Source organism: Lissotriton helveticus, chromosome 6, assembly GCF_964261635.1.
Source record: "Lissotriton helveticus chromosome 6, aLisHel1.1, whole genome shotgun sequence".
NCBI lineage: Eukaryota > Metazoa > Chordata > Amphibia > Caudata > Salamandridae > Lissotriton > Lissotriton helveticus.
Window position 1 is genome coordinate 811398920 of NC_136067.1, and position 18575 is coordinate 811417494.

Sequence of the window (18575 nt, forward strand, 5' to 3'; positions counted from 1 at the left end):
AAGGACTATTAAACTGGGATGAATTCAAGTTTATCAAAAAGGAAAAAACGATAATCCCAGTTTTCTACATGCTCCCAAAAGTGCACAAAAGCTTTACTAGTCCACCAGAGAGACCTATTATCTCATCCTGGGACAGCCTCTTCGAAAATGCATTGAGATATATAGATTATTTTCTTAACCTAATCGTAAGAACACTTCCCTCGTGCATCAAGGACTCTACTGACTTTTTAAAATGTATTTTTGACATTTGCTGGCATGAAGAGAGTATGATAATGTTGACACTTGATATATCAACACTTTATACTAGCATAAGACACGTAGATGGTCTAAGAGCATCTGAATATTTTTTAAGTAGGATGCCAGTACGATTTGTGAACCAGAACAAAATGATTTTTGAATTAATGGAATGGCGTCTAACTAAGAATATTTTTCTCTTTGGTGATGACTACTATCTACAGGAGCAAGGGACTGCGATGGGCACCTGTTTTGCCCCAAGCTATGCCAATTTACATCTCGGCAGATGGGAGGAACAGGTGCTCGGGGGCAGTCCCTTGGAACAATGGGTGGGTCATGTTCTGCTTTGGGTCCGATTTATTGCTGACGTCTTCGTGTTGTGGCAGGGCACGTAGACGGAAATTGAGTTGTTCATCAAAGAACTAAATAACAAATCCCTGAACCTGGAATTTGTGGGGCACCATAGTAGAACAACCATAGATTTCCTTGATATCCGGATTAAACCTTGTAATGGCAGACTGGAAACATCGTATTCCGTAAAGCCACCGCTGGAAACTCAGTTCTCCAAGCGGCAAGTGCTCACCCTGCTGCGCTAATTAGGAGTATACCATTTGGGGAATACTATAGAGCCAAGAGAGCATGCAGTGAACAGGGGGAATACGAGAAAATTGAAAAGGAAATGACACAGACGTTCACCATGAGAGGTTATCCGCCTGAGATTTTAAAAGGTGCATCAACCAAGGCTAGAAATCTAGAAAGAAACAAAATATTGTTCGAATCATCTAGAACAAAGAAACGCAAACAACAGAGAAATGATTTTAATGATCAGGACTCTTCTAGATTTATAACCACTTTCAACATGAAACGCAAAGAGATGAGGTCGATTTTGAATTGACACTGGCACTTGATAAAAGTGATCCAGTGTTAGGCTCCAGGGTCAAGAAAAATCCTGAGATCACCTACAAGAGGTCTAAATCACTGAAGGATTTAATTGTCAAAAGTGAATTCCAGGAAAGGAAGGGAGGTCCCCCCACATGGTTACAGCAGAAACCTGGTTTTAAAAAGTGCTCTAAATGCAAAGCGTGCCAGCATGGCATGAATCGCACTGACTTTGAAACCTTTTTTAATAAAACTGTGACCATTAGAAGTTTCCTAACCTGCAGATCAAGTTTTGTTGTTTATTTATTACAATGCTCCTGTCCCAAGATTTATATAGGGAGTACAACTCTCCCTGTATTTAAAAGAATCCTCCAACACAGGCGAGAGATTATAAATCAAGACAGGACATATCCTATTGCAAAGCATTTTGAGACCCACCATCAGAGTAACCCTGTGAGCCTGCAGTACACCTGTATAGCAGAGGTCCAGAGAAAAAAGAGATGAGGAGACAGAGAGGGAACTCCGAAAGTTAGAGACATATTTTATTTTGGAGTTTAACTGTAAAGAACCATATGGTCTCAACGTGGATGAGGACTTATATACATGCCTGTATTGAATATTGAAATGAAGAGTAATAATGTAAAAACCTGCACGACTATAAAACTATAAAATTTATGTTTTTAATTTGAAAATTTAAGACAGTTATGAGTAGTGGGACACATACATAGCTAGGATTGGTTTTAATCAGTTGTTTTGGGTAAGAATTGTTTTTTTTGTGATATGCATTTGCACTTTAGAATGTACTGTAGTGTAGTATGTATATACTGAAGGTAGTGATATGCCTATAGGGAAAGGGGGAAAAAGGCTCTTTCCGCTATAGAAAAGGCATCGCTCTCCTAGTTTACATAAGCACTAGCACTTTAAATTCAGATTCCTCTTTAATTTTTATGTGCGATTTGCGATAGATACAAGAAATGGTGTACCTTCAAAACAGTTTTTAATGTGTATTATTTTGTGTAAATCAGGATATATTGTATTTATTCAGCACTGGCGCTTACCTGAGCTGCATTACTGTTTCCTTCCAGCCGTGAGGGGAACGGCTTTTTCTTGGTTGCTGGAGCCCCGCAAAGGGGAGCAGGACCACAGAGCCGGCAGTGGGGCATTTTGACGCCGCCGTGAGGGAAACGGTCTTTCAAACTACAGCCCCCAGAGTTCCCTGCTCGGCGCAGGCCTGCTGACGCCACAGCAGCGATGCTGTTTGCAGCACTAAAGCGCTCCCGCCCCACGCAACGCGGGACACGCTTACCTGAGCTGCATTACTGTTTCCTTCCAGCCTTGAGGGGAACAGCTTTTTCTTGGTTGCTGGAGCGCCGCGAAGGGGAGCAGGACCGCAGAGCCGGGAGTGGGGCATTTCGATGCCACCATGATAGAAACGGCCTTTCAAACTACAGCCCCCAGAGTTCCCTGCTCGGCGCAGGCCTGCTGACGCCATAGCAGTGATGCTACTTGCAGCACTAAAGCGCTCCCTCCCCACACAACGCACGCGGGCCAAGGGCGGGCCGTCCGTGCCCGTCACAGCCAGAGAGAGCCAGGGCAGGGCTACCCCCTCACATCTGCCGCTCGCCATTGACTAAACTAATCTGCCATCTCGAGACTGTCTATAAAGGTACTGTTTTCATTGCCCACAAACGCATCTTCTGTTTTTTCATGGGCAAACGGAAAGCTATGGAGGAGGCAAGGGGGCGGCAGGAACAAATGTTTAACAGGGGACCAGGAAATCAAAAGAAGCAAAGAAAAGCAATAAGAAAATGCCCAGCACTCATATTATGAACAGGATTGAATTGCTTGTTGACGAGTGTGAGGGCATATTAGTGGCAGACTCTGTTTTAAGCTCAGATCAGCCCGATCAAATAACTGAAACTAGTAAACGACCCCAGCCAATTCGCATACCCCAGATGTTTTGTAAATTGCCCTGCTCGAATCCACCTAGAGCCCACCGTCATAGTCTGTTCCAACCGCTTTTCTGCCCTGACTCATGAATCAGCTCCATCCGATGATGTGGCTATCCAGGCCCCACCAGAAGCACTGACCCATTTCCAAATGGAAAACGAATTAGTCCCCAGTGCTAGCGGTCCGATGCTGATAACAATCATAAACTCTCTAACAACTCAGGTGAGAGACCTAAAATCTTTAGTTTTGGATTTAACAGCTACAGTCAAGAGATTGACTGCGCAACATATGCCACACAAATCACCAGACACTCCCCACTCCTCTGAATTGACACAAAATATTGCCAAACCTACAGGTAAAATAGGTCTCCTGTATTCTCGATTCACACCTACTATTTCATCCTGTTTACCAGCCGGGTCTAATGTGACATCTTTGCTGACCCAAGCCAGAAGACAAGCTAGTGCCCCTCAGGAGATTAATCACATCAATCTAACCACTCCCATAGTTAAGCCCCTACTCCACACACCTGCAGCATCTGGCCCGCATTCCTTTGGCTATTCTACCCCTTTCGAGAAGCAGACAGTGTTTATGGTGAATGTCCCTAAATATCCGGCCCGCGAACAGGGGGACTCTCTTACAAACAAGGTCATCTACTGGATTCACCATGTTAGAGGGTATTGATCAATAATAAGAGAGGATATTGTTAAGGCCAGGAGGCATTCTTCTCATGACCATCGATTAGACACAATCGAGATTACATTGACTTCCCCTCAGTTGGCCGAGGGCCTATTAGCCCTAGAGTATAGGACCTCCCAGGACTTTGCATATTCAATTTAGATGTACCCCATTTCCTACCAGTGCAAGTATGAGGGTCACAGTTCCCAAGCATAAGTCACCAAGGGGGTTGCAACTAAACGAGATTGACTAACACCTACTGCACAATATTTTACTGGGCACACTGCAAATCAAGATTGCGTTCTTCTGGACGATGCATCCAACATCTCCACTGCCCCATGGAGCCTACATACCGAGATGATATTACCCGCATTAGATCCACCCCGCATATTTAGTAGCAAACGACACTCTCTGTATACAGTTGCAAACATTAATCCGCCAACACCGATGAGCTGTACACTAGGATTCAATTCCCCTCACATTGAACTAGATAATGAATCAGGGTGTCCCAGAGACAACATCTTAAACCTTAAAATTCTTTCTTGGAATATAGCTGGCCTTTCCAAGAATCTAGCTCTGTCCGATTGGAACAACTTTGTTGAAAGCCACACCATTTGTATTTTCCAAGAGACCTGGAGCACAGTGCCCCACCATAAAGTGGGCTTTGCTTCCTACTATATCCCTGCAGCACCATCAGTAACAGGAAAGGGGCGGCCATCTGGCGGCCTGCTCATATGGGTCAGTATTACATTGGGTTGCACATTACAACAGATCGAGTGCAATTGTCCAGACCTCCTAAGACTGAGCCTTAGGGATAACAAAGGAGGGAGGACTTTAGAGGTTTTTAATATCTATGTACGTGGAACAAAAGGTGGAGTTCAATCTTCCACAATCACGTGTCTGGAAGCAGAACTCTCCCGCTGCCCCCCTGAATCGAACATTCTGGTGGCGGGAGACTTCAATTGCACATTCAAACCCATTGCTGCTGAGGATATGTTAGGCTTAGAAGAGGATGATGCAAAGCAAGGAATCCCCCCACTGAGCTTACCCCCGATAAAAAGGTGGATTCAGCTAGCCGTCCAGTTAAATTCCATATCCTTAGAGTACGGGCTTAGGGCAACCAATGGGAGGTCACCTTGTGACCCTTTAGGGGCACACACTTACAATAGGGTGGGTCACTCCTCACGAATTGATTACATCTTGTTAGATTACAAGTTATGGAGATATTTAATAGACATGGCGGTAATACCAACGACCGACAGCGACCATAACCCACTATGCCTCTCGTTAAAACCCCTATGGCCCTCCAACTCTGGAAATACACGCAGAGCAGATCAAATGTCTTCAAGGGAAGTAATTCCCTTGAATTGCGGAAGGCACCTCAAATGGCACAAGGTTGCCATGGATGAAATAAACTATCTGGCATAAGAGAGAGGGCCTGGTAGAGGCCCTTAGTGAGCTGCAAGAGACTGCTACCGATATTGATGGTACCCAGAAAGTATCCTTAATTTATGAGAAAACGGTTAATACCCTGGGAACCTTCTTCAATACAACCGCTGGCAATAGGCCACATACCCCGAGCAGGAATACCACCGACATATGGTATACAAAGACCTGCAGACGTAAAAAATCTGCCTTAATTATGGCCGTCAAAAGCAAGCCTCCTTTCAGGATTTGGTCAGCTAGACGGGAGTACAAGGTGGCAGTCCTCAAAGCAAAGAAAGAGTGGGAGGAGCAGCACTGGCAAGCATTAAAAGCAGCCAGTACGTGGAAGGATGCTAGCCTCTTCTGGATCTGCTCAAGAAAAAGACTCGCCCTGATTGCGACCTAATTACTAACAACATCCCAAGTAGAAGATAGTACGATCACTTTTCGAGCATCTATTCTGATTCAGAGGAAATTATCCTTGATGGCCCATTGATTGACTACTGGGCCCCCTGTGGAGAACTAAATAGAGATCCTTTTTCCGAATTGGAGTTGAAAACCGCCATTCGGCGAATAGTTCCAGCAAAGGCAGCGGGATCCTGCTAAATGGGCAAATTTCATTGCATCTTTAATCAATGCTATCGACAACGGCTGCTCTATTCCAGTATCCTGGAAGGGAGCAGAGGTTGTACCAATTTTAAAGAAGGAGGCCAGGGACAACCCTGCTAACTACCTCCCAATAAGCCCGATAGATTCAATTCAAAAAGTTGTTGGCCGGGTATAGTTGGAGAGGATCCTCACATGGGCGACCGAAAATGGGGTCCTTTCCGACTACCAAGCTGGCTTTAGGGCAGGTACAGGAACAATCAAACAGGCGTTCAGGCTACTTCTCCTATACTGGAAGGTGGTCCAGATAGGCAAAGGCAGTCTCTGTCTCGCATTTATCGACCTAAAGACTGCCTTTGACCTGGTCCCCCGTGAGAGCTTGTGGCAGGTTCTGGCAGACCAGGGGGTCCCCAGGTACATTCTAAACATGCTAATTCGGCTCCACGAGGGCAATTATGCCCAAGTGAGATGGGGTTTACAAGGGCAAAAAAACTGCACGAATACCAGTGAACAGGGGAGTCCTCCAGGGTTGTGTGCTAGCTCTCACCCTATTCTCTTTGTATGTGAATGGGGCGGTTGAATACTTACAGCGAATACCATCTGATGCTCCAGCCCTGGTGGGCAAAAAAATCCCCACCCTCCTGTTCGCTGACGACACCCTCCTCATCTCTAAAACCCCAAAGGGCCTGCAGACCCTCCTAGACAGTTTCCATCGGTTTTGCAATACTAGAGGGTTGACCATCAATACACTGAAAACAAAGTTCCTAACTTTAAATCCATCAAAGCATTTAGGAACCCTCCCTCACTAAATAGCGTCCCACTAGAGAGGGTTACCACCTTTGACTATCTAGGTATTCGTATTTCTGATTCTATGTTTTGGAGACCGCAACACAGAAAATGCTCTTGAACGACAAAAGGGTGGTGGGGGCAATTTTAAAAGAACACCGCTCTTCAACGAGCAGACCAATTGCCCCCGCCCTCATAATTTATAAGGCTAGAGCAGTAAGTTCGGCACTTTACGGCGCCGAACTGTGGGGTTTTTGCAATACAGATCAAATTTCCAGATCGGAAAACAAATTCCTAAAAGGTCTAATGATGCTCCCCCAGAGGACACCTGCCAAGCCCCTATTATGTGATTTAGGCTGCCACTCGCTTAGAGACACAGCACGATTACACCTACTCTTGTTGTGGGCCCGCTTGTGGCGGACACCAGAACTATCTAAATATGCAGCGGGGCTAAGGGAGGTAATGGATACGGATGGGTGCCACAAGGTCGTCTGGCTAAAAGGTATAAAAAAACTTCTATATGATCTTGATTTAAAAGAGGCATGGCTTAAGAGAACCTCTCTACCTAAGGCAGAAATTAAGAAGGCTTACTGGCTATAGGTTTGTAAGAACGATCTCCTTAACCCTAAAGCAGGCAGGCTCACAGAGGAGTTCATGCAGCATAAGCATTCCACCCGCCTTGAACCCTACCTAGACCTTATACAAAAACCATATGACAGAGATTTGTATTTTGAGTTTAGAGTTGGTATGCTCCTTCTAAGAGAGCTGACTGCCCAGTGGAAGCCGCCTTACCAAACCCCAGCCTCTTGTCCAAGCTGTGAGGCCATCACTGAGTCAATCGCACATTTTATGTTCGTTTGCCCAGCCTATAAAGTGCCAAGGGAGCGCTGGCTGAAACCAGCCTGTAAGGAGCCACCAAGCAGCATTGCGTATCTTAAGATCTGACGCCCGGGACCTCCATGCCTGTGGCTTAGCAAAATTACTTAGATGGGCATGGGGTGTTAGAGCGAGAACTTTGAGCGCTAATTTCTAAACATTAAAACGCTCATGTGGTTTTTTTTGTCCCTTAGAACTTGCACTTTCTTCTCCTTTTACAAATGTACAACATATTTTTTAACTATTTAATGCTTCTGTTTTTAATGAATCTTTTATCTTAATGCCTTTATTGCACATTCTATATTTTTAAAGAAAAAAAATGTGTAGTTCGGTTTATCTGCATGTTTTTTATTCTGGATTGCACAGCTTTCAAGATACTTTTTATCGAAATAAAGCTTATTGAAACTATAAGTTTGAATGATTATGATTGTAAAAGAGGTAAAAAGATGCATATTTTGCACGAAAGCACTTGCACTTTACTTTGCTGGAATTTGCACCCAATTCAAATAGGCACTAGCCAGAAAAATATGTTTCTGGCCAAATTTTTTTTAACATGGTTATGCATTTGCACTTTGAATTTCTGACTAGCACTGATTGAAATTGAATTTTAGTGTATTTTAGATGAAATATAGTGTTTAAAAATGCAAGGAATTAATTTTCCCGCTATATATGTGCACTTTATTTTCTATGAAATCACCTTGAGTTTAAGTGAAACTTGCTACTATGTTGTTGAAATATTGAAACCTTCAAATAATATGGTTTCTATATTTGGGATGGAAAGTGAGGAGAAAAATGCCCACTTTAAAGAAACTGTCCCTGCATGAGAAAAAATGTAAGTGTAGAAAAGAGAACAAGTTAAAATATGGCTGCCATTAGATCGAAGGCATAGACCTTGTTTTACATCATGTTGTGTCCTTTCTCAATATTATTTACCTAGTATTTTAATTTGAAAAAATGGTGCTTTAAAAATCGTGAACAAGGCAGCAGTGGCTGCTGAAACACATAGATGTTTTTCTCGTCTTAAATAAAGCCCGAGTGTCTTTAATCCTACCTGGAGTGCCGGAAGATTATTTAACAGTGGATAATCTTATATTCGATATATATATATATATATATATATATATATATATATATATATATATATATTCTCCACGAAACACGCGCTACTCTTGGCAGCTTCACGGACCACACCAGCAGTACTTTTCACGTTCTTTATTGAATAAAAGAAACAGGCATTAGGCGTTTCGACTTCTCGTCTTCATCATATGCCATTAGTTGGTTCACTGCGATGGGATCGTTCAGTTTTTAAAATGTAACGTAACTTGTAGACATTGAGGGCGGACAACAATCCATTTCAAATATTAAAGGGGCAGTCAGGTTTTATAGTCAGTATATTCACTCCTTTCTTACTGCCAATGCCGGGACTACATTGCCCATAATACTTCAACACTGCCCCTTATTTTATCCGTAATTTCAATGTCGATCTTGGCAACAACATCATTCTGCTTCACTTGGTGCTGGTGCATTCAAGCCTTTCAAGGAATAGTTCCATACCTCGTGCACAGAGCGTCGCATATGTGTCCTGCTACCAACGGAGTGATTTTCACTTTCAGATTTCGCCTTTCAAAAAGATTTCGGTAAGTACGCCGTGCATGGGAAAGATTCCTTCTGCAGACCCTAGCTGAATACAGTCCATTCACTAAATTGAGGCGTGCCTCTAACCGAGACCTCTTCCATACCAACTTCGGTCGTGTTGTGTTGCAGCCGGTGGGCACTCCTTAATAGCGCTAGCTCCTTCCAAGGTTTTCTGACAAGAGAGCGCCTTCAAGATAAGATATCCATTTCATTTTTAAGGAAATCATCCGGCACTCGTACGCGGGTATCGTTAATTCAGGCTTTTATTATTCAAATTACATCCATCAACGCGTTTCGGGAGTCAAGCTCCCTTGATCATATATATATATATGTCAAGGTGTATGGAAGAATGAGTGGGTGTATAAGAGTCTGAATGGATGATTTAGTAGGTGCGTGACTGACTATAAGTGAGTGATTAAACGTGTCTTACTGAATGCATGGGTTAGTGACTAAACTGTGTGAATGTCTGTATTAGTGTGTCAATTGGTGTGTACCATTAGAATTAATGGGGTGACCCTGTGTCCCTCAGAACCTGAGTAAGTTACACAGCAAGAGAAAGTGGTCCTCTCGGGAATGACAACTAATTTGTACACAGTAATCAATACTCTAGAGGCAGTTGTAAACAACACACCAAAAGAACAGAAATAAACACAGCTCTTAATCAGCAGTGATTAGTATTTTTACTTTACATGATTTAGAATGGCTGTCAAGTGACAAGCTACACAAACAAAAACTGTACAACGCTCAAGTGTATCATGAGTGACTTTAAGTGATTAGTGATTATAGTGCTATACATGAAGTGACAATGAAGACATATAAATACAAACAAACACGGGGGGTTTTGATAGTCAGGTCCGAATTTACAAGCAGATCCCACCGACAAGTAGTATGATTTCCTGTTCAGTTCAGCGGATTGTGTGGACTGGTGGAGACAGTGTTGTCGACGTTTCGACCCTAAGAGATGGTGCAGATTAATATGTGCATCCAGAGCGGGTCTTCATCAGGACAGGGGGTGGAAGGGGTGACAGCCAGAAGTGGAGAATCCTTGTGAAGGGGAATCCTACTGGAGCAATAATGCATGGAGGTGTCACCTGATACCTCAGACTCACACCGATAGGTCGTGGTCTAAGTGATTATGAACTTCACCAGTCGGTTGAAGTTAGAAGATGGCCTCTAAGGCAATCCTGAGTTTTGATAACAAGCGAGAGACGTCCGAGTCCATCATGGTCGATTTGGAAATGAGGATCAATTGGTGTGTAAGCAGCTGCATGGGTTGGTAAGTAGCTACATGAGTGTCTATATGGGTTATTGATTGGTTGTCTGAGTATCTGTATTGGTGCCTGAGTGTCTGTGTGGATGGGTGGAGGGTTTGTGACTCTGTGCATAAATGTGTGAATGGGTGAGTCACTGGGTGTATGGGTTCAAGAGTACATCTGTGAAGGCGTGTATGGGTGGGTATGTGTGTGGATGGGTGTGTTGGTGAGTGAATGGATGTCTCAGTGGTACATGTGTGAGCAACTATATATATGAAAGACAGTATGTGTGAGTGTTGGGGTATATAAATGACTATATGTGAAAGTGAGTGATTGTGAGAGTGTCTGTATGGATGAGTGTTTGCTTGTATCAGTGATTGTATAACAGAGTAAGTATGTGTTAGTAGCTGTATGAATAAGCGAGGTGGTGTGTATATAACTGTATAGGTGAGTAAATCGGAGTGTGATTGATTCTTTGCATGACTGATTAGGTGTGTGAGCAACTCTATGGATGAGTGGCGGTGTGTGAGTGTCTGTATGGGTATATGAGTGCATATGATAGTGCTGTATTGATGAGTGACTGCATGTATGAGTGACTGTATGAGGGAATTAGTGGATGTGTCTGTAGACATAGGAATCAGTGAGTGGGTATGTAGAAACTGGTATTGGTCTGCCTATGGTTTCGAAAATGGTAGTCCGTATGTTAGAGTGGATGTATCAAAGGTTACATTAGGGTGTGAGGAGGTGCATCAGATTATCACTTGGATGATGTAATTAGTGATGTCATTTGAGATGTCATCAGTGATGTCACAGACCATGTCATGAATGATGCAATATGTGACGTCATCAGCAGTGCATTGCGGGGACACAAGTTATAGTTAGCTCAACTAAGTATAACAGCCGAATTTCTCTGGTTTTGTGGGAGTGAAATGTCCAACTAACTATAAGATCCCTGAAACCTGTGATTTTTTCAGTGAATTTCTAAGGTTTTTTAAATACTCATTTCTAACGATAACGTCTTTGAACCCTATGGTTTTTTCAGTGAATTTCAAAGGATTTTTAAATGCTAATTTCTAACTATAACGTCCCTGAAACCTATGTGTTTTTCAGTGAATTTCTAAGGTTTTTTAAATGCTAATTTCTAACTATGCCTACAGAGGTGGGCCATGTGAAGAAAGAGGAAGAAAAGTACAGAAAGAAGCAAAAGAAATGCAGAAAGAGGCAACAGAAGTTCAAAATGAGGAAGAAATGTGCAGAAAGAAGGAAAAAATATGAAGAAAGAACCAACAAAGGTGCAGAAGAGGCCATGTTGTAAAGTCATCCTGTGCCCTGGGCAACCCCCAACTTTTTGCTGACTGGTACTGGTAGTAACTGACATTGACAGACCCTGGGCTCTACCTCACCAGGCCCGGAGTCAGTGCTATGCTGAAAGACACTTAGAATACAGTGAAAATACCTATATACACTAGGGTACACTTTGGGTTGGGTACCCCTGTGATTGGCATGACCTCCCCTGTAAGGCCCTAATACATAATAGGACACAGGATTAAAACTACCTCTAAGTCCCTAGCATGCAATAAGGCATGGTAGTTTAGGGGCCAGCAGCCCTTTTCTGCACTTGCCTGTGTACAATGCTGAGCCTGAGATCAGTTTAAAAATAGACCTGTGTGGGCAGAAAGAGGCAAGAGAGGTACAGAAAGAGGCAAGAGAGGTGCAGAAAGAGGGAAGAAGGGTGCATAAAGAGGCAAGAGAGGTACAGAAAGAAGCAAGAGAGGTACAGACAGAACCAAGCAAAGTGCAGAAAGAAGCAACAGAGGTGCAGAAAGAGGCAATAGAAGTTCAGAAAGAGGCATCGAAGTTGCAGACACAGGCAATAGGAGAGGTGCACAAAGAGGGAAGTAGGGTGCAGGAAGAGGCAAGTGGGATGCAGAAAAAAGCAAGAGAGGTGTAGCAAGAAGCAAGAGAAGTGCAGAAAGAACCAACAGAGGTGCAGAAAGAGGCAAGAGGTATACAGAAAGAGGTATGAGAAGTGCATAAAGAAGCAAAAGAGGTGCAGAAAGAAGCAAAAGAGGTGTTTGAAAGAGATAAGAGAGGTGCAGAAAGAGGGAAGAGGGGTGCAGAAAGAGGCAAGAGGGGTGCAGAAACAGGCAGGAGATGTGCACAAAGAGGTAAGAGGGGTACAAGAAGAGGCAGGAGGGGTGCAAAAAGAAGGATCAGAGGCCCTGAAAGAGACACTAAGGGTACAGAAAGAGGTGAGAGAAATCCAGAAAGAAGCAACAGAGGTACAGAAAGAGGGAACAGGGGTGCAGATAGAAGCAAGAGAGGTACAGAAAGAGGAAAGAGGGATGCAGAAAGAAGCAAGAGGGATGCAGAAAGAAGCAAGTGAGCTACAGAAAGAGGCAACAGAGGTGCAGAAAGAGGCAGGAGAGTTGCAGAAACAAGCATGAGAGGTGCAGAAAGAGGCAAGAGAATCACTGAAAAAAGCAACAGATGTGTAGAAAGAAGCAGGATAGGTGTAGAAAGAGGCAGGAGAGGTGCAGAAAGAGGCAAATGAGGTGCAGAAAGAGGTAAGAGAGGTGTAGAAAATGACAAGAGAACTGCAGAAAGAGGCAAGAGGGGAGTACAAAAGGAAAGAAGGGTTCAGAAAGAAACAAAAGCAATGCAGAAAGAAAGAACAGAGGTGCAAAAAGAGGGAAGAGGGGTGTAAAAAGAGGCATGAGGGGTGCATAAAGAAGCAAGCGATGTGCAGAAATAAGGAAGAGAGGTGCAGAAAGAGGCAAGTGGGGTAGAGAAAAAGACAAGAGAAGTACAGAAAAAAGCAACAGAGATGCAGAAAGTTGGAAGAGGGGTAGAGAAAGAGACAAGAGGGTTGCAGAAAGAAGCAAGAGAGGGGCAGAAGGAAACAAAGGAAATGTAGAAAGAAGGAACAGAGGTACAGAAAGAGGCAAGAGGGGTGCAGAAAGAGGGAAGAGGGGTGGAAAAAGAGGCAAGGGGGTGTTGAAAGAAGCAGGAGACCTGTAGAAACAATCAAAAGAAGTGAATAAAGAAGGTACAGAGGTGCAGAGAGAGGCAAGAAAGGTGCATATAGAGGGAAAAGGGAAGCAGAAATAGGCACGAGAGGTGCAGAAAGAAGCAAGAAAAGTACAGAAGAGAGATGCAGAAAGAAACAAAATAAGTGCAGAAAGAAGGAACAGATGTGTAGAAAAAGGCAATTGGAGTGCAGAAAGAGAGACAAGGGGTGCAGAAAGAGGCACAAGGAGTACAAAAAGAGGCTTGAGGATGCGAAAAGAAGTAAGAAAAGTACAGAAAGATGCAACAGAGCTGCACAAAAGGGAAGAAGTGTGGAGAAAGAGGCAAGAGGAGCACAGAAAGAAGCAAGAGAGGTGCAGTAAGAAGCAAAAGAAGTGACTAAAGAAGGAACAGAGTGGCAGAAAGAGGCAAGAAAGGTGCATATAGAGGGAAAAGGGGTATAGAAAGAGGCACAAGGGTTTCAGAAAGAAGGGACAGAGGTACAAAAAGAAACAAGAAAACTGCGGAAAGAAGCAACAGATGTGCAGCAAGAGGGATGAGGGGTGGAGAAAGAGGCAAGAATAGTGCAGCAAGACGCAAAAGAGATGCAAAAAGGGGGAACGGGGTGGAGAAAGTGGCAAGAGCGATGCAGAAAGAAGCAAGAGAAGTACAGAAATAAATAAAAGAAGAGCATAAACAAGGAACAGAGGTGCAGAAAGAGCCAAGAGAGGTGCAAAAAGCAGGAAGAAGGGTGCTGAAGAAGCACAAGTTGTGCCGAATGAAGCAAAGAGGAGCAGAAAGAAGCAAGAGTAGTGAAGAAAGAAGAAACAGAGGTACAGTAGGAGTCAAAAAGGATGCAAAAAGAGTGAAGAGGGGTGCTGAAAGAGGCATGAGGGGTGCAGAAAGAAGCAAGAGTTGTACAGAAAGAAACAAAAGAAGTGCAGAAAGAAGAAACGGAGTTGGAGAAATAGGCAACAGGGGTAAAAAAAGAGGGGAGAGGCGTGGAGAAGGAGGCATACAGGTGTAGAAAGAAGCAAGACAGCTGCAGAAAGAAAAAAAAGAAGTGCAGAAAGAAGGAACAGAGGTGCAGAACCAGGCAAGATGGGTGCAGAAAGAGGCAAAAAGGGTGCAGAAAGAAGTGAGAGGTGCAGAAAGAAATAAAAGAAGTGCAGAAAGAAGGAACAGAGGTGCAGAAAGTGGCAACAGGGGTGCAGAAAGAAACACAAGAAGTACAGGAAGAAGCAACAGCGCTGTAGAAATGGGCAAGATGAGTGCAGAAAGAAGGATGAGGGGTACAGAAAGAGGCATGAGGGATTCAGAAAGAACCAAGAGAAATGCCGAAAGAAGCAAGAGAAATGCATAAAAAAAGCAACAGAGATGCAGAATGAGGAAGTGTGGCGGACAAAGAGGCAAGAGGTATACAGAAAGAAACAAGAGAGGTGTAGAAAGAAACAGAAGAAGTACAGAAAGAAGGAACAAAGGTGCAAAAAGAGTTAAGACAGGTGCAGAAAGAGGGAAGAGGGGAGTGAAAGAGGCACAATGGGTGTAGAAAGAAGCAAGAAGCATGTGGAAAGAAGCAAGAGAGTTGCAGAAAGAAACAAAAGAAGTGCAGAAAGAAGGAACAGAGGTGCAGAAAGAGGCAAGAAGGATGCAGAAAGAAGGCAGAGGGGGCAGAAAGAGGCACCAGGGTTGCAGAAAGAAGGTATAGAGATTCAGAAAGAAGCAACAGAGGTGCAGAAAGAGGGATGAGGGATGGAGAAAGAGGCAAGAGAAGTGCAGAAAGAAGCAACAGATGTGCAGCAAGAGGGATGAGTAATGGAGAAAGAGGCAAGAGCAGTGCAGAAAGAAGCATCAGAGATGCAAAAAGGGGGAACAGGGGTGGAGAAAGTGGCAAGAGTGGTGCAGAAAGAAGCAAGAGAGGTGCAGGAAGAAACAGGAGAAATGCATTAAAAAAGCAACAGAGATGCAGAATGAGGAAGTGTGACTGACAAAGAGGCAAGAGGTATACAGAAAGAAACAAGAGAGGCGCAGAAAGAAACAGAGGAAGTACAGAAAGAAGGAACAAAGGTGCAAAAAGAGGTAAGACAGGTGCAGAAAGAGGGAAGAGGGGTGTGAAAGAGGCGCAAAGGGTGCAGAAAGAAGCAAGAAGCATGCGGAAAGAAGCAAGAGAGTTGCAGAAAGAAACAAAAGAAGTACAGAAAGAAGGAACAGAGGTGTAGAAAGAGCAAGAGGGGTGCAGAAAGAGGGAAGAGGTGCAGAAAGAAGGAAGACAAGTACAAAAAGAAGCAACAGATGTGCAGCAAGAGGGATGAGGGATGGAGAAGGAGGCAAGTGCAGTGCAGAAAGAAGCATCAGAGATGCAAAAAGGGGGAACAGGGGTGGAGAAAGTGGCAAGGGTGGTGCAGAAAGAAGCAAGAGAGGTGCAGGAAGAAACAGGAGAAGTGCAGAAAGAAGGAACAGAGGTGCAGAAAGAGGCAAGAGGGGTGCAGAAAGAGGGATGAGGGGTACAGAAAGAAGCGAGAGAGGTATAGAAAGAAGCAAGAGGAGTGCAGAAAGAAGCAACAGAGATACAGAAAGAGGCAGTAGGGGTGTAGCAAGAGGCACGAGGGGTGCAGAAAATTGCAAGAAACATGCAGAAATAAACAAAAGAAGTGCAGAAAGAAGGAACAGAGATGCAGAAAGGGGCAACAGGAAGAGGGGTAGAGAAAGAGGCTAGGGGTACAAAAAGAAGCATGAGAGCTACAGAAAGAAACAAAAGATGTACAGAAAAAAGGAACAGAGGTACAGAAAGAGGAAAGAGGGATGCATAAAGAGGCAAAAGGGGTGCAGAAAGAGGCAAAAGGGATGCAGAAAGAAGTGAGAGGTACAGAAATAAACAAAAGAAGTACAGAAAGAAGGAACAGAGGTGCAATAGGGGTACAAAAAGAAACAAAAGAAGTGAATAAAAAAAGCAACAGAGGTGCAGAAAGAAGCAAGAGGACTGCAGAAACAATCAGGAGAAATCCATAACAAAGCAACAGAGATGCAGAAAGGGGGAAGTGGGGTGGAGAAAGAGGCAAGAACGATACAGAAATAAACAAGAGAGGTGCATGAAGAAAAAAGAAGTGCAGAAAGAAGGAACAGAGGTGCAGAAAGAGGCAAGAGTGGTGCAGAAAGAGGGAAGAGGGGTGTAAAAGAAACACGAGGGATGCAGAAAGAAGCAAGAGGACTGCAGAAAAAGCAATGAGGGGTACAGCAAGAGGCACAAGAGGTGCAGAAAGAAGCAAGAGAAATGCAGAAACTATCAGGAGAAATCCATAACAAAGCAACAGAGATGCAGAAAGGGGGAAGTGGGGTGGAGAAAAAGGCAAGAAAGATACAGAAATAAACAAGAGAGGTGCAGGAAGAAAAAAGAAGTGCAGAAAGAAGGAACAGGGGTGCAGGAAAGAGGCAAAAGGGGTGCAGAAAGAAGCAAAAGGGGTGCAGAAAGAAGCAAGAGGTACAGAAATAAACAAAAGAAGTACAGAAAGAAGTAACAGAGGTACAATAGGGGTACAGAAAGAAACAAAAGAAGTGCATAAAAAGCAACAAAGGTGCAGAAAGAAGCAAGAAGACTGCAGAAAAAGCAATGAGGGGTACAGAAAGAGGCACAAGAGGTGCAGAAAGGGAGAAGTAGGGTGGAGAAAGAGGCAAGAAGGATACAGAAATAAACAAGAGAGATGCAGAAAGAATCAGGAGAAATGCAAAACAAAGAAACAGAGATGCAGAAAGGGAGAAGTAGGGTGGAGAAAGAGGCAAGAAGGATACAGAAATAAACAAGAGAGGTGCAGGAAGAAAAAAGAAGTACAGAAATAAGCAACAGAGCTGCAGAAAGAGGCAAGTTGAGTGCAGAAAGAGGGATGAGGGGTACAGAAAGAGGCACGAGTGATGCAGAAAGAAACAAGAGACATGTCGAAAGAAGCAAGAGAAATGCATAAAAAAAGCAACAGAGATGCAGAATGAGGAAGTGTGACGGACAAAGAGGCAAGAGGTATACAGAAAGAAACAAGAGAGGCGCAGAAAGAAACAGACGAAGTACAGAAAGAAGGAACAAAGGTGCAAAAAGAGGTAAGACAGGTGCAGAAAGAGGGAAGAGGGGTGTGAAAGAGGCGCAAAGGGTGCAGAAAGAAGCAAGAAGCATGCGGAAAGAAGCAAGAGAGTTGCAGAAAGAAACAAAAGAAGTGCAGAAAGAAGGAACAGAGGTGTAGAAAGAGCAAGAGGGGTGCAGAAAGAGGGAAGAGGTGCAGAAAGAAGGAAGACAAGTACAAAAAGAAGCAACAGATGTGCAGCAAGAGGGATGAGGGATGGAGAAGGAGGCAAGTGCAGTGCAGAAAGAAGCATCAGAGATGCAAAAAGGGGGAACAGGGGTGGAGAAAGTGGCAAGGGTGGTGCAGAAAGAAGCAAGAGAGGTGCAGGAAGAACCAGGAGAAGTGCAGAAAGAAGGAACAGAGGTGCAGAAAGAGGCAAGAGGGGTGCAGAAAGAGGGATGAGGGGTACAGAAAGAAGCGAGAGAGGTATAGAAAGAAGCAAGAGGAGTGCAGAAAGAAGCAACAGAGATACAGAAAGAGGCAGTAGGGGTGTAGCAAGAGGCACGAGGGGTGCAGAAAATTGCAAGAAACATGCAGAAATAAACAAAAGAAGTGCAGAAAGAAGGAACAGAGATGCAGAAAGGGGCAACAGGAAGAAGGGTAGAGAAAGAGACTAGGGGTACAAAAAGAAGCATGAGAGCTACAGAAAGAAACAAAAGATGTACAGAAAAAAGGAACAGAGGTACAGAAAGAGGAAAGAGGGATGCATAAAGAGGCAAAAGGGGTGCAGAAAGAGGCAAAAGGGGTGCAGAAAGAAGTGAGAGGTACAGAAATAAACAAGAGAAGTACAGAAAGAAGGAACAGAGGTGCAATAGGGGTACAAAAAGAAACAAAAGAAGTGAATATAAAAGCAACAGAGGTGCAGAAAGAAGCAAGAGGACTGCAGAAACAATCAGGAGAAATCCATAACAAAGCAACAGAGATGCAGAAAGGGGGAAGTGGGGTGGAGAAAGAGGCAAGAACGATACAGAAATAAACAAGAGAGGTGCATGAAGAAAAAAGAAGTGCAGAAAGAAGGAACAGAGGTGCAGAAAGAGGCAAGAGTGGTGCAGAAAGAGGGAAGAGGGGTGTAAAAGAAACACGAGGGATGCAGAAAGAAGCAAGAGGCATGCAGAAAGAAGCAGGAGGCTTGCAGAAAGAA